Source organism: Hordeum vulgare, chromosome 5H (assembly GCF_904849725.1).
Source record: "Hordeum vulgare subsp. vulgare chromosome 5H, MorexV3_pseudomolecules_assembly, whole genome shotgun sequence".
NCBI classification, from domain to species: Eukaryota; Viridiplantae; Streptophyta; class Magnoliopsida; order Poales; family Poaceae; genus Hordeum; species Hordeum vulgare.
This window is the reverse complement of record NC_058522.1, coordinates 549,984,716-549,999,132: the sequence shown is the minus strand read 5'-3', so window position 1 is coordinate 549,999,132 and position 14,417 is coordinate 549,984,716. Positions and strand designations below refer to the sequence as shown.

The 14,417-nt window shown below is 43.2% G+C and overlaps 1 pseudogene; it reads left to right on the top strand.

Moving 5' to 3' along the window:
• The first annotated feature begins 198 nt into the window (after positions 1–198).
• Positions 199–514, top strand: LOC123395780 (annotated as a pseudogene).
• The last annotated feature ends 13,903 nt before the right edge of the window (positions 515–14,417 follow it).

Genomic DNA, 14,417 nt, shown 5'->3' with positions numbered 1-14,417 from the left:
GGGCTCGCGCTCTCCCTGCGCCCGTCTCTCTCCCCGCCGCCGTGGGCGCAGGGCGCGCGTGCCAACGACGACTCTCGCGCCCCTGCTCTCCTCCACCCCACGCATGGCCGCCCCCAGTTCCTGGGCCTCCCCATTCCACGAGACCACCGCCTAGCACCGCCGTCCTTCCCAGTTCCCGACCGCCCTCTCCGTCCTCTCCGTCCGTCCGTCCCGGCCATCAATCTTCGTCGAGCAGAGAGAGAGAGGAAGGAGGCCAGATTCAAGCGAGATCCATGGGGAAGTACGTGGAGCTGCTGGACATGGGGGTGCGCATTGTGACGCGGTTCCACTCCCACTGCCCGCAGACGGCCGGCTCTACTACCACCCTCCCGCCTCCTCGGCCGCCCCCGGTGTCGGCGACGGCGGCGGGATGGTGCCCGCGAGAGGCGCGGCCGCCGGCGCCGTGGCCATGATGAAGAGGTAGCAGCGCGCCGCCGTCGACGCCACGGAGATCATCCTCTACACCGTCGTCTAGGCCGGCTGGATTTAAGAGTTTGCGAGTTAAATTCGTTTGATTTCTGACGCGGTTTTGTCATTCATGTTGAAATCGTTGCCTTAATCTCTTGTCCCCTTTTCGATTATTTTTTCCAGCGTGATTGGGAGAGGCTGCTCACAACACAACAGGAGCCGAGCCTCTCTCTTTATTTTTTACTTTCAAGTTAGGAGCACTGCAGATTTTCCTTTAGAATAAGGCAACGATTTCAAGTCAGGCCGGTTGCTGCTGCGCTCATCCCGGATGCCTCCTGCCATTGCCATGAAAGAAAGAGAGATGCTATCTTGTTTTATTCTACTTCTACTTTTTATTTATTTCCGACGAGAGGGAGATTGAATGGATGGATCGAGGAATTTGTTTGATTTGTGGTTGCTTTTTTTTGCCTTCCATGTCGAAATCGTTGATTGAATTTCTTACCCCCGTTTGGATTATTTTGCCAGCGTAATTTAATTGGGAGAGGCTGCTCACAACAAGAGCCTTGAGCTGAACATGGTACCAATTCTCCTAATTGCATGCCACATCGCCAACCATTAGCTGTGTAATACAAGGGCTGCATGGGGTATTACCAATGGATGACAACATCAGCTTCCATAAGGTTAGACATTAGACACTCATTATCTTTAGGGTGTGTTAAGAAGACTGTTTTTTCTTTTGTACTCTGGATTCATGTATTGTTCCTTGCATGTTTTCTTCTTCTTAATCTTAAATATATTGATGTACATTGCGATTTCCTAATGATTTTTTTATGCTCCAACAACTGTATGTCATATGATTCATAATTAGATGTCTTTAAAATCCATCACTATGAGATTGCCTGATGTGCTCAAGATTGTTTGACGTCGCAGGAGAAGTCGTTCCGGAGGGGGGGCTTCGTACGTGGTGACCATGGTCGCCGAGTTTGACGAGTACACCAACGACTGGCTTTACCTTCGCGAAGGCACTGTTCTTCCAAAGTAAAGTGTTCTCCTCTGCTATTTTCGAAAACTTTGGGTTGTACTGTAGTAGCTTATTGTACTTTGTTATGTGCTGCTTTATTCATCCCTCACGGTGCAAGTGTTTTCCACCAGGCCATCCTATCGGAAGAGGAAATCGTCCAATTCCGTCGAGTTCTCGGTCCGGCCAAATGTTTCTGTTAGGGGAGGTGAGCACCCTGGTTCATCCAGTGAAGCACCAGCAATGTTGGTTCCGACGAGATCCGTCAGGGAGGCCATACAAGAGGTCAAAATGGTCCAGGTCCGTTTGTCACCTATGTTTACTTCTTACCAAACCCCCGTCTCATACCAAGAAACGTCACTAGATGTATGCAGCTCGAGCTCCCTCTTTGAGGAAAATTTGTGGAAAATACTCAGACTTGGTAACAAGTGCATTCATTGTTTCAGTACCATCAATGTTCTTCACATGTCTGGGAAGAAAAGGCAATGGATACGCTTTGCGATCCATGCTTCCTCTTTGGTGCATATCTATACATTTTTATTCTGGCATCCATGATCTGTAGATTAGGTGTGAGCTAGCCCCAAGTGAGGCAGTAATGCCATAAATGAGATGGTACCATCAGAAATGAAATTGTGTTAGTTGTTGGGGTCCATGGTCTCTTAGATTAGGCGAGCTAGCTCTCTAACTGAGGAAGTGTTGTATATGCAAGGATGAAATAACAGCAGAAGGAATAGTTGAACAGTATAGCTACTGAATCTATTGTTCCTTAGGTTTGGGGGGCTCGATTTAAATGAGGTAATGTCGTGATGTGCCGATCAAAAGAAGCACATAAAAGAAGGAATGCTGGCCTTCTAAACTTACAAGATTGTATGGTAGCTACTGACTTGGCCAGTGGCCACAATTAGGATACAGACTTTAATTCAAAGATATGAGAAGTTGGCAGCACCTTCTGCCTAGAAAAGGTGTTGGACAACTGTATGCTCCCTAATATATGTCCATATAATCTGTACCAAACCCAAATAAGTAGTATCGTTCCTTCATCTTCCTCTCTGATCAATGTTGGAATCTCTATCCTCTCAGAGCAAAGTGGAAGCTTCTTTTAACTTTGCTGTCAAATATATAATGGATAGATCATAGACGAGCCTGAACAAATAGTGTACTTGAATGTCATGAGATGTATATGTGAAGCAGAAACATATAATTAGATGTACTAGGTTTAACTTTGGTGTACGTGCAAGGCAGTGGATTGAAATATTTTTCAGCACCGCAGTGTACATGGTGTTTCATCTTGAATGTCAAGTCCTGCCTGAATTTCTAATCATTCTCTCTGATCTGCAGATATGGGAAAACGTTATGAAGTCATGTGAGCAAAGGGGCAGGGACCTACTGAATTTGAATGTCATAACCAGTGTTGACCTGACCGAGTGGCTAAGAACAAAAGACAGTGGCAATGAGACGATAAACCTGGGACTGCCTTCTTATGATATGCTGTGCACCGTCCTCCACTCGGTCAAGGCTGGTTCCACGGGGCTACTTCTCGGCAACGGCGTGGAGGTCGATCAGCAGAACCGGCCGCAGGACCTGCTGTTGGACTGGTTCTTCCACCCCGTGCTGGTGCTCAAGGATCAGATGCAGGTGCTGAAGATGACTGAGCAGGAAGTGAGGTTCCTGGAGAGGTCGACTCTTTTCGTCGGCAGTAGTTCTGCTACTGCTGGTGCAGACGTGTGGGATAACGGCGCCGAGACACCCCGTGATCCCGTGAGGATGGCGCAGATCTAGGCGATCAGTAAAAGCTGTGCTGTCTCCTGCAACTGCTTATTTGTGTTTTAGTGTTTCGTTTGAGATGTCAGTGGTTGTTTCTATTGGTAATGTCTGTCAGATTGTTGCTGTTTTTCTTCTTGATGATGATGTTGTTGCTTGCACGATGGTGGGGATAGTGAGGAGCATGTCCAAGTTCCCGACGTACCGGAGGCGGTACCGGCATGTGGTGAAGCTGTTGGTGGCCTACTCGGTGGAGCGGGAAGGGTCGTTCGGATCGTCGGCGTCGGGTCCATCCGCCTCCTTCGAAATCACACGGCGTCGGGTCCATCCACGTCCTTCGAAATCACACGCCTCGAAGTGTAGATAGTTGCCGTCTTGAGGTTGCTTCTTTTTCTCTTCAAGTAAAAGTAGCCATCGCACGCTGTTTTTGTATGTGCCTCATCTTGTTTCAAATCTACTAGCAGCTTCTGTAATTTTGTGTAGCTATTTCCTTTTTCATTTCGGTAATGGGAGGCGTGTATAGTTGTTGTGTTTTGAGATGATGCATGTGCCGAAACTTGAGGCATGGTCTTCAGTTGTGCTGTAAATTCTTGTATATACATTTTCGTAAGGAATTGATTGGTTCTTTAGGTGTTACATTTGTTGCAACTTTGTCCGGACGTGTTAACTGTGGAGAACTGGCATGATGGTAACCTATTTGACCGAGAATTCGTCCAGTTTGACGAGGCTAAAATCTGAAAAAATCTTGGGGAGAAACACACGAAGCTGCCAGCTGCTATCCACTTTTCCTCGCATTGTCATTTTTTTCCTTCAGAGAAAAAGTCTCTTTCTCTTGTAGTATCATTTATTCATTTTCTTCCCCGCTTGTGAACCCGGCGAGATTCACGGGGAATCAAGATAGGTTTCATCAAGTCCTTTTTTCTTTAATACGTTTCGTGTAGTTCACTGATCCTGCTTGCATTGCTTTGTGTCACCATTTTAAGGGTCCTGCGTTAAGGACATAGCCTTAGTCAAGCTCTGAGGGTGTTGTTTGAGTTCGTTTAGATGCCTTGCCTATATCAAATCTTAGCCCGCGCGATTTGAAGTATTCCCCAGTCACTCGCTAGGAGCAGCCAAATTGGTTGTTTAAAGAGTTTGTTAACTGATTTCGTTGTAAAAGACGTTGGGAGAGAGTAATAAAGTAGCACATGATCTAGCTACATTGGCAAGAAAATTAGGTATTCATGAACCTTGGTGAGATGAATACCTTGGTGCTTTTAGGAAGCTACTTGGAAGTGACAGAGTAAACCCTTTTCATGATGATTAATAGATTGCTCGGTATTGTCGGTCAATTTTTAGTTCACTACGGTGGTCCATACAACTAAACAATATTCATTTTAGTACTTTCAATATCTCTTTTCGTTTATCTATCATGTTTGCACTCTAACTCTTCTACAGGATGATCTGATAGTAATAGTGCATGGGTGAGATGGATTATTCATTGAGATATCTTTGATATGAGAAATGGACACTATTTGATTGGCAAGTTCGGATAATTTCCGCTACTACTAGCTTTAAAATTGAAAATTGTCACGTTTGGAGTTTGGAATCATGATTTTAATTGCTTAATATTAGTCATTACCCACATGTTTCATTAAACAATAAGGTTACGAAGAATTGTGCCTTATCGAATCGTTGCTCAACATTCGCCTTTGATGTCGTCATACCACCGCTAGAGAAGGAGGAGAACTGTCTCCACGCCCAAATCTATAAAAGCAACTTAAGCATGCAATGTTGCTCTTCGAGAGATGAACCGACCGACCACCACACATTATGAGACCGAGGCTTTGTGGCACATCACCCAGGGATCATCCTGGCGCCATCTTCATCCCACACGGTTGAAGAATACTGCTCCACATGCCCCACCGACAACACCATATTATTCTTTCCCAAACTTAAAATAACTCGCTAGGTCGGGAGACCACTGAGATGACCAAGCTACCCACTCCTGAACGACTATGATCAGAGCACAACTAAGGTGGCAAGAAAGCACGAGGATTATTTTGATGCAAGACCATCATTGCCACCAATGTGTCACCCTGCAAACACCATATCAAGATGCTAGATTTGAAGCGCCGATGTCCTTTCCCTCTTGCATCGCCGAAGTGAAAAGGGGATGGGGCAAACTGTCGTCGCTCTTGTCGCCTCAATGGAAAGAGGTTGGGAGAGAGAAAATTGTTTCTGTATGACACGTGCATTGCACGTGCACGCTGACTAGTTATATTAAAGAGCGATGGATGGACAACACGAGCAGCCCAAAAACAACTCAAAAAGAAACAAAAAAAAACAGATTACACACCCAACCGAAGGACAGCTAACAAGGCAAAAAGAAAAGTCCCTACAAGCCGAACACAATAACCTGCAGCTGATGAAGTACCAAACGACCAAAGCTCGCTGCCTCCCACTGCCTAGCGTCATGTTTTATTTGATCAATGACATTTGGTAAAGACGTGAAGCGACGCCATATGCTCCATGATGATCAAGTGAACCAAGGAGTTCAGAGATTTCCTCTTAGTTCCTTGAGTAATGAGCATGGCATTGTGCCACCAATCGTATAGAGACAGCAAAGCGTGTGGCACTATCTCACTTAAACTAGCCTAGTGAAGCACCCCATTCCAAATAATATGCATGACCAAGCAACTCAAATAGAAACATTTATAGCTTTGTTATGTGCGTCAGCAACCTTTTAGTGGCCGAAGCTATTGTCTCAGATGCGTCGGGGGCCAAGTATGCCATTAGAGGATTAGATGGATATCTCCGAGGAGTGTGTTGGTGTTGTTGAGCATAATGTTCAAAATTGACATGAATGGCGGTGAAAATGAACATATGCATGTGTGTGTGTGTGTGTGGGGGGGGGGGGAGGGGCAGGGGCAGGGGCGGAGCTGGAGCTAATGTGACCCTGATGCACCATTTAACTATAGCATAAAATTTTCAAGCACCGATGAACTAAATATTTTTCAAGCACCGATGTACAGAGTAAGGTTGTATTTCAGACATAACCGGCGTTGATGTATAAAAACAAATTGCAATATTTTTTTAATATAACAATAAAATAAAGAACTAGCCTGACATGAACTATATATATAGTTATTCATGTTAAAACATTGGCCAATGCCCCACGTTTAGCCAAAACACATTCATGTAAATGTATTTAAATAGGGTTTAAGTCAGTAGAATCTTTACAACTTGTAATTTTTTAGGAAAAATAATACATAAAACTGTATACAAAGCAGAATTAGAATCAAGGGAGTCATGATTGTAATCTGTAGAAAAAAAATATAGAAGAGAGGGGAGAAAAGTAATAGGAGCCGGCTTGCCTCACTTCCTGGCGGGATGTCGCTGCCGCGGGTCGCCGCGTGGCTGTGTGCCAGGCGCCTGGCCACTCGGCATAGGAACCGATCAAATCAAATATCAATCAATATAGACAGGGGATGTATGTGGATTGCTCGCCGGCGGCCACCGCTGCGCGCGTTGGCTGTTCTCGCCTGTTCAGAAGTCGGAACAACAAATAGCAGATGAGAGGAGACGGAATCCTAATCAGTTATTTGAGAAAACCCTAATCAGGGGATGGATTGCGCTATGTTCGTTAAATAGAAAATGGATCGATTGCTCGTACGTGCGTGCGTAAGTGCCTACCATGTGCAGCAAATGTTCCTGATGTGGGCTGCAGTGTATGTAAATGACAAGGAAACGGATTGAATGGATCAGCGTTGAGCATGAGAGCTTTCTAAAGGCAGATTTCATGGACCGTGTAGCATTGTTGATTGCCTACCCGATGCCTTGAGCTTTATACTTGGTAATCAGTACTAGAAATATATTTGGACCCTGTAGCCTGTGCCATAGGGTGAGCCTGTTGGGCTCCGCCCCGGGGGGGGGGGGGGGATGCCCCCATTCCAAGTTGCATGTAGCTCTACCATAGGTTGACACAATTGGCCTCTTAGCAGGATCATCTTGAATGCATGGCATCCCATTATGGATACATCATATTATCTTATCTACAGAACAGTGCCTGCTCAAAAATGAATCCACCATGTCCAATATGGTTCCATTTCTCCAATGCCGCCAAACCTAATTTGATTTGGTAACCGATCAATATCAATAACACCAATTTTACCATCTCAACTCAACTCAAATGAAAAGCAGACCAAAAGGCGCGTGGTGCAAAGTCACCAGAGTAAGGATATAGGCACCACCGTTTCGTTTGCTCGTGGCAATCTCTAAAAGGAGAATAAAAAAGCTGTAAATGTCTGATTTGTTGCAAGAGCGCCCACTCATCACATATTCGGGGGGCATGTAACCAGTGTTATGGTAAACAACGAACGTATTGGGGAATTATTTTTATAGTAAGTAGTTTGAGATTGCAAGGTCCAGGGAACCTAGCAGGTTGACAGCATTGCACGCCACCTCGTGGGATCTATTGCCTCCAAACACTTGTTAGCCCAAAGTCCGAAATTTTACGTTTCAAATCACCATCCAATAGGATATTTGATCTTCCAAATCTCGAGGAGTGGTCCCTCCATGTGAATCCTCATGCAGGTATTGCAAGCCTCGGGCTGTACCATATATGATCATGAACACTATAGCTTAGTGCGTTTCGCCGCATCTGTAAGGGGGAAAAGGTAGAATGTATAGAAAAGATATGCATGCGCGTCATAATATAGATAGATTGCATTGGTTAATGGTGGAGCTTGAGAAGATTGATTCGGGGATAAAATTCAGGAAAAAAATCTTCACAACTTTGTAGAACCGGGGTGGGGTGGGGGGCAATGGCCCCCACTGGCTTACACTAAGCTCCATCATTGGCATTGGTACTATGATCACAAGTAGCAACAAACACATATCATAGACGTGGCTGTCTAGTCTCTTGTTGGGGAGGTACTTGTAAACAATAAAGCTCTCCTACTCCTCGAAGCAAATTTATGTATTATAACTTAGGCAGCAAAAACATGTCTGTTTTCAAATTGTTGATCCCCTGCCAGGAACTCTGCAATAGCCTCTTAACATGGACTAGTTGATGCTGAGGGAGATTTCCCTGGTGTACAAAGTGGAGACATGCATTATTCAACACAAAAGAAGAAATGGAGACATCAATCCAAACTCCTTGCAACATTAAATAGTTGTACCTTCTAAACTGTGCTAAAAACACATTTGACTGGCTTGTTATTTAATCGTATTCTCCCATTACAACTCGAAGTGTTTGTAGATCTATATAAAGGGACTTAATAACTTTTTTATCCTCGGGATCAATTAACGTTGACATAATCAATATGATTCCACCCTGAAAGTAAAAAGAATATTACACGGCCAGTTACAATTCCACCTTTAAAATAAAATAAGCATAACAAGATTGTTCAACGATTGATTTTTCGGTAACAGAAAACTCCATAAAATGTTGGGGTGGCTCACGAAGTGTTGCATAACATCCATCGAGTGAAAGGACTAGGGGTGATAATCAAACTTGATTACAAGAAAGCGTATGGCCATGTGTGCTGAGATTTTTTTTTTAAAGTCCTATAGACTAGAGGTGTTAGCAAATATTCCCTCCGTCCCAAATTTTTTGTCTTATGTTTGTCTGGAAATGGATGTATCAAAATACTAAAACATGACCAGATACATTCATATCTAAATAAATCTAAGACAAGAATTTTGGGACGAAGGGAGTAGTTGACTGGTGGGTTTCAAATCCTATAGACCCGTTGTTTTTGTTTCGAAAGGCTCCTCCCATCGCAATTTTGGAAGGGGACGTGGGCTGCTCATGCAGCAAAAAGATTGAATGTATGTGTCAATTTTTTTGGAGGTGGAAAATAGGTAATGGATGCAAAAAGTTTTTTTTTTTCAAGAATACACAAGACATGTGTTGTATTATAAGAATAAAAGTATTGACCTCGTTATAACATGAGGCTTTGTGCGCCCGCGGCCGACATCTAAGGGTTGTATCCAAAAGAAAACAGCAACCACAAGAACGACACACTCCAGGGTAATCCTATATACTTAAATAGTTCATTCAATAAATTCAATTATCTTAACATACAACTATGTCAACTCTCATGTCACTATGCACGCCCCGCTAATTTCATTTCACCATGCCACTATACATGAGAAAAAGACCCCTCTAACATGCATCGTGCATGTTACCAATATTAAATAATTGATATGTACATATATAATCGAATATAATATATTAGGGATTTCTATTTTCATGACCTCTCTTCCTTAGTTCATCTTATTTTTGCCCTATCCAACCTACAGTACTCACTTCCCCCCTCCTCCACTCACCCGTGCCTCACGAGAGGACAAATTATGCTTTGTCGTCTGGTCAAAGCCTTTGACCGTCACTATGCCAGTGCTGACGCGTGGGATCCACAAGTAAGGCCGCATGTCCATATATGTTTGCATCGTCGGTGCTTACGCGTGGGACCGACATGTAAAGCCGCATGCGTTCGCATCGTCAGTGCTGACACGTGGAATCAACGTGTAAGGCCGCATGCATTCACATCGCCGATGCATACAGTTGCCTGGAAGAGACATTTGGCCGTATACATTGTTGGATTTTGGGTGGCTGGTTAATCCTACACTGATTTAGCTCATGTGTGGGACTGACGGGCCCTACACTGATTTTGCTCACGTGTGGGATTGACGAGCATGCGAAACTGGATCACCGTCATTTGTTGTTTCCACATAGGCACTGCTCGAATTTTCTAATAATCCTTTATTTACGTAAATATACACGGAGAGTTGCGCCGCCACGTATTGATGATATAAATTCAAGTAATATACGTCACATTAATATAAATTCAAGTTCAATTAATATATTCCCTTGCTATATAGACACGAACATTACATACATAGATATTAACTAGCATAGCCCGTGCGGCGACACGACGCGCCCGTCAATAAGTCGTGACTATGTAGACTATGGTCCAAACAATAGAGTAATAAATAGTTATGCGTTATCAATTAAAGAGAGGCCCAAATATATATTTATATTGAAGATGACAAATAAGTAGATTTATTACAACCATGCGTGGCGGCAGGCCGCACTCAATAAGATGTCTGCCGCTGCACTCAATAAGATATGTTTATACATGATGTCTTTGTCTTTGTTGTGTAAGTGAATTTTGACGGCACGCTGCAACCAATACGTTGTGTTTATATATGATGTCTTTGTCTTTGTTGTGCAAGTGAATTTTGACGGCACGCTGCAACCAATACGTTGAATTTCACTTTTAAATTAAATAATTGTGTGAATAAGGTTGCAATGACAATAAAAGAAGTAACCATATGACTTTTATTTTCACCATGTGTGATACATATTAGGGAACATGAAGCATGTGTTCATTTTTAATAAGATAAACATAGTACATTCACTTTTGGGCTACATCATTCACGTGAAGCTCCCTATGGGATTGGTTTCCCACTAGTGGAAAACGGGCCTTTGGCCTGGACCCTTTAGTCCCGGCTTGCCTCTGGGCTGGGACTAAAGGTCCGGCCACGTCGCCCCAATTCCCAATGCCTCCCTCGAGGCTTTAGTCCCGGCCCGTAAGGAACTTTTAGTCCCGGTTCGTGTCCCAAACCGGGACTAAAGGACTACGCGGTTGGCAGCCCGCATGTGCGCCACCTTTAATCCCGGTTTGTGTCTCAAACCGGGAGGCAGCCCGCATGTGCGTCACCTTTAGTCCCGGTTTGTGTCTTAAACCGGGACTAAAGTCCTCTGCCTATATATAGCACATCCCCCCTCTCCCCTCTTCCTTGCATTTTTCTTGGATGGAGGATTGTGGCTGGGTGCTTGCTCTCCACTTTTTTTGATGCACTAGAGGTGTTTGTTGAAATGTGTGTTAGAGCGATGCCGCTTCAGTTCACCGAACACAACTACGATATGAGATGTCTGAGCCACGCTTAAACCTCTTCCTCTTTATTTCTACTTATTCTAAAAGGTTAGCAACTACATTTCCTCGTTTAGACCGTGCGGTACTAATTTTTAGGATCGTGATTGTATTTGATATTCTGTCGTATAACACAGATGAGCCATCCATGGATGTACGGTGATCGACGCACAGCCGCTTACAAAGAAGGCGTGCATTCTTTTCGAGATGCAGCCGATGCGAACAAGCATGGTGGTGGCTATATGTTTTGTCCATGTGTTGAATGTCGGAATGAGAAGGATTACACTTCCTCAAGAGTCATTCAGAGCCACCTGCTTCGGTCCGGTTTTATGTCGGGCTATAATGTTTGGACCAAGCACGGAGAAAGAGGGGTTATGATGGAAGACGACGATGAAGAAGAAGAGAACGATGATGACAACTACCGATCTATATTCCCTGAGTATGCTGATACCGCAATGGAAGACAATGAAGAAGAAGATCAGGATGAAGAACGGGAATCAGATGAGCCCGCTGATGATCTTGGCCGGGTGAGCCTTTGGTCAGCAAAGATGATCTCCCAACAAATATGCGTTACTTGCATACATGGTACTTAAGTGAATCAAAGAAGGGGAGAACGATGATCGTGCTGAGTGTGCCACGGGAGTACTACGGCCGCCCCGAAGAAATTCATATCGACTTTGATGAACTCTTCCAGATGTACAATGGCGACGCCATCGACAAATCGCTTATGAGTTGCTATTGTCTGTAAGTTTTTCAATTCGTTGTCTACATATAACTTGTTTAGTTATTTCAATTCATTGTCTATATATAACTTGTACTCTATTATGCAGAATGAAGATTCTGGATTGTAAAAGTAAGAGCATCATAAATATTGGGTTTATTGACCCAGATAAAATACATATAGCGACACTAACTAATTATCCCAAGGAGACGGAGGAAAACCTTCTAAGGTTTCTAACAGATCAAAATTTCTGTGACCACATACTGTTTCCATACAACTTCAAGTGAGGGTCTTTACTCTATTGTGTACATTCACTTATAAGTGTAATTGATAAGTTACACACACACACACACACACACACACACACACACACACACACACACACACACATATATATATATATATATATATATATACATGTGCAGCTTTCATTGAATTCTGTTGGACATTCAAATTGATAAGGGAAGAATTGATGCCTTCGACCCATTATCGAGACCCTTGGAACAGTTTCAAAGCCTGCAGGACATGCTCCAAGGGTAATTTTAATCATTCTTGCGCTCTATCGGTCTCTTTCGATGATTTTCTGATATACCAATTAATGAAAAATTTAGCAAATCATTATCCTTGTCGGGCAGGGTTTGAAAGCGGTTCAAGTGCGTGACTCCCGGTAAATTTCCTGAGAAGCTGACCTTTAGAGCGACTCAGGTAAGTAGTAGTATGATATACTTCTATTAATTTTCAATACATTTATAATGCTAGATTATTATTTTGATTATATATATTCTATTCTCGTAAAGTGCGACCAGCAGCCACGGGGAACACATCTATGCGGATACTATGTTTGCGAGACCATTCGCACGTTTACCTCTGAGCTCAAGGAGCACAGATTCGACGTAAGCAATGAACATTCACACCTCTATTTTTACCCGTCATTCTTTGTTATCATGATTGATATTCATATTCATCTTCTCTTCTTATATAGCACACGACCATGAGGACGAAGGTCCTATCAGAGCAACGCGCGATTGCTGTTGCAGAGGAGCTTGCGGGATTTCTGAGAACGGAAGCTATAGATGACAAAGGACGATTTAGTGTAAATAGGGGTCATTACTGATGTTCGTCCATGTAATCGAATAGACGGGCTCTAGTCCCGATAATTCAGATCTGCATATAATTGTATATATATGCTCGCTTGTAAGATAAGTTAATCTTATATATATACGCATAATTATTTTTATTTAAATTATATAAAAACTAATTTCCGAACACCAAACGAGGCATCTCGTTAATCTCCCGAACACCTAAACCCTAAAACCCTAAAACCCAAAAATAATTTTCATTCAAAAAAACCCAAAAACCAGCAAAATCTGAAAATCTTTAGTCCCGGACCGTGTAACAAACCGGGACTAAAGGCCTGCCCCTGGGGCGCTACGAGGCGCCCACGTGGAGCACCTTTAGTCCCGGCGTGTAAGAGGACTGGGACGAAAAGGTTAGGCCTTTAGTCCCACCCCTTTAGTCCCGGTTGGTGAACCGGGACTAAAGCCCTTACTGGCCGGGGCTATAGGCCCTGTCCCCACTAGTGTCCATGATGAACTGGTAAAGGGCCTTTGTAAATTGTTGCTATGATGTATGCTTTGGTAATCAATTTACGGATTTTTGAAGTGGCATTGGAGTAATCTCCGCACATAGGTTGATATACGTTTTCATCTTAGTTTCTCCGATAGAAACTTTGGGCAATCGTTGAAGTTCTTTGTGTTGGACTGAATATTATGAATTTAAAATTGTTTGATACATATCGAATAATTAACTCACAGATAATTGTGATGATATTGGAGTATCTAGGTGACATTAGAGTTGATTGATCTGTACCATATGGTGTTATTGTAGCACCATCTCTAGGAATGTTTGTGATACTTATAGGAATGTTTGTGATACATATCTCATGATTTTGACTTGCAAGATGCTTATTTCCCTGCTTTTCTGAAGATTATGGGGGAAAATCATTTAGGAGAAATATGCTTAGTGATATTACTCTTGATGTATCATGTTTGGATCTGTGCAACACATGCCACATTATCCTCATAGATAATGGTGGGTGATTCTATTGAACCAATTCAACATGAATGTTGTATGTGGTTTATCATTCTACGAAGCCATACACATTCACACGATGTTTTACATAATGAAATTATTTCAGAATGATTGATAGATGTTGCCACGAGAGTCTATTTTGAAGACTTCCATGATATAGCAGTAACATCATGTAGGAACGCAAAGCCGGTCTGTGATCTGGCATTGTCTAGTAGCATATTCTAGTTTAATTTTCTCGATGTCGAAGATGTTGTCATGCGAGTAGATTGCAAATCATAGGAGGGGCTGCTCGGTGGGAAGATCGGGAGTCATTTCCCTCGACGACTGCAGCAAGATGATCACACGGAGCAATAGCATTCCCTAAATTTTTCCATTAGTTTTCCCTGGCGCCTCCTATCCTTAAGCAAGATAGGTAAAGAAACTATATGGTTGTGTTCGTCCTCCACCATTATAACTA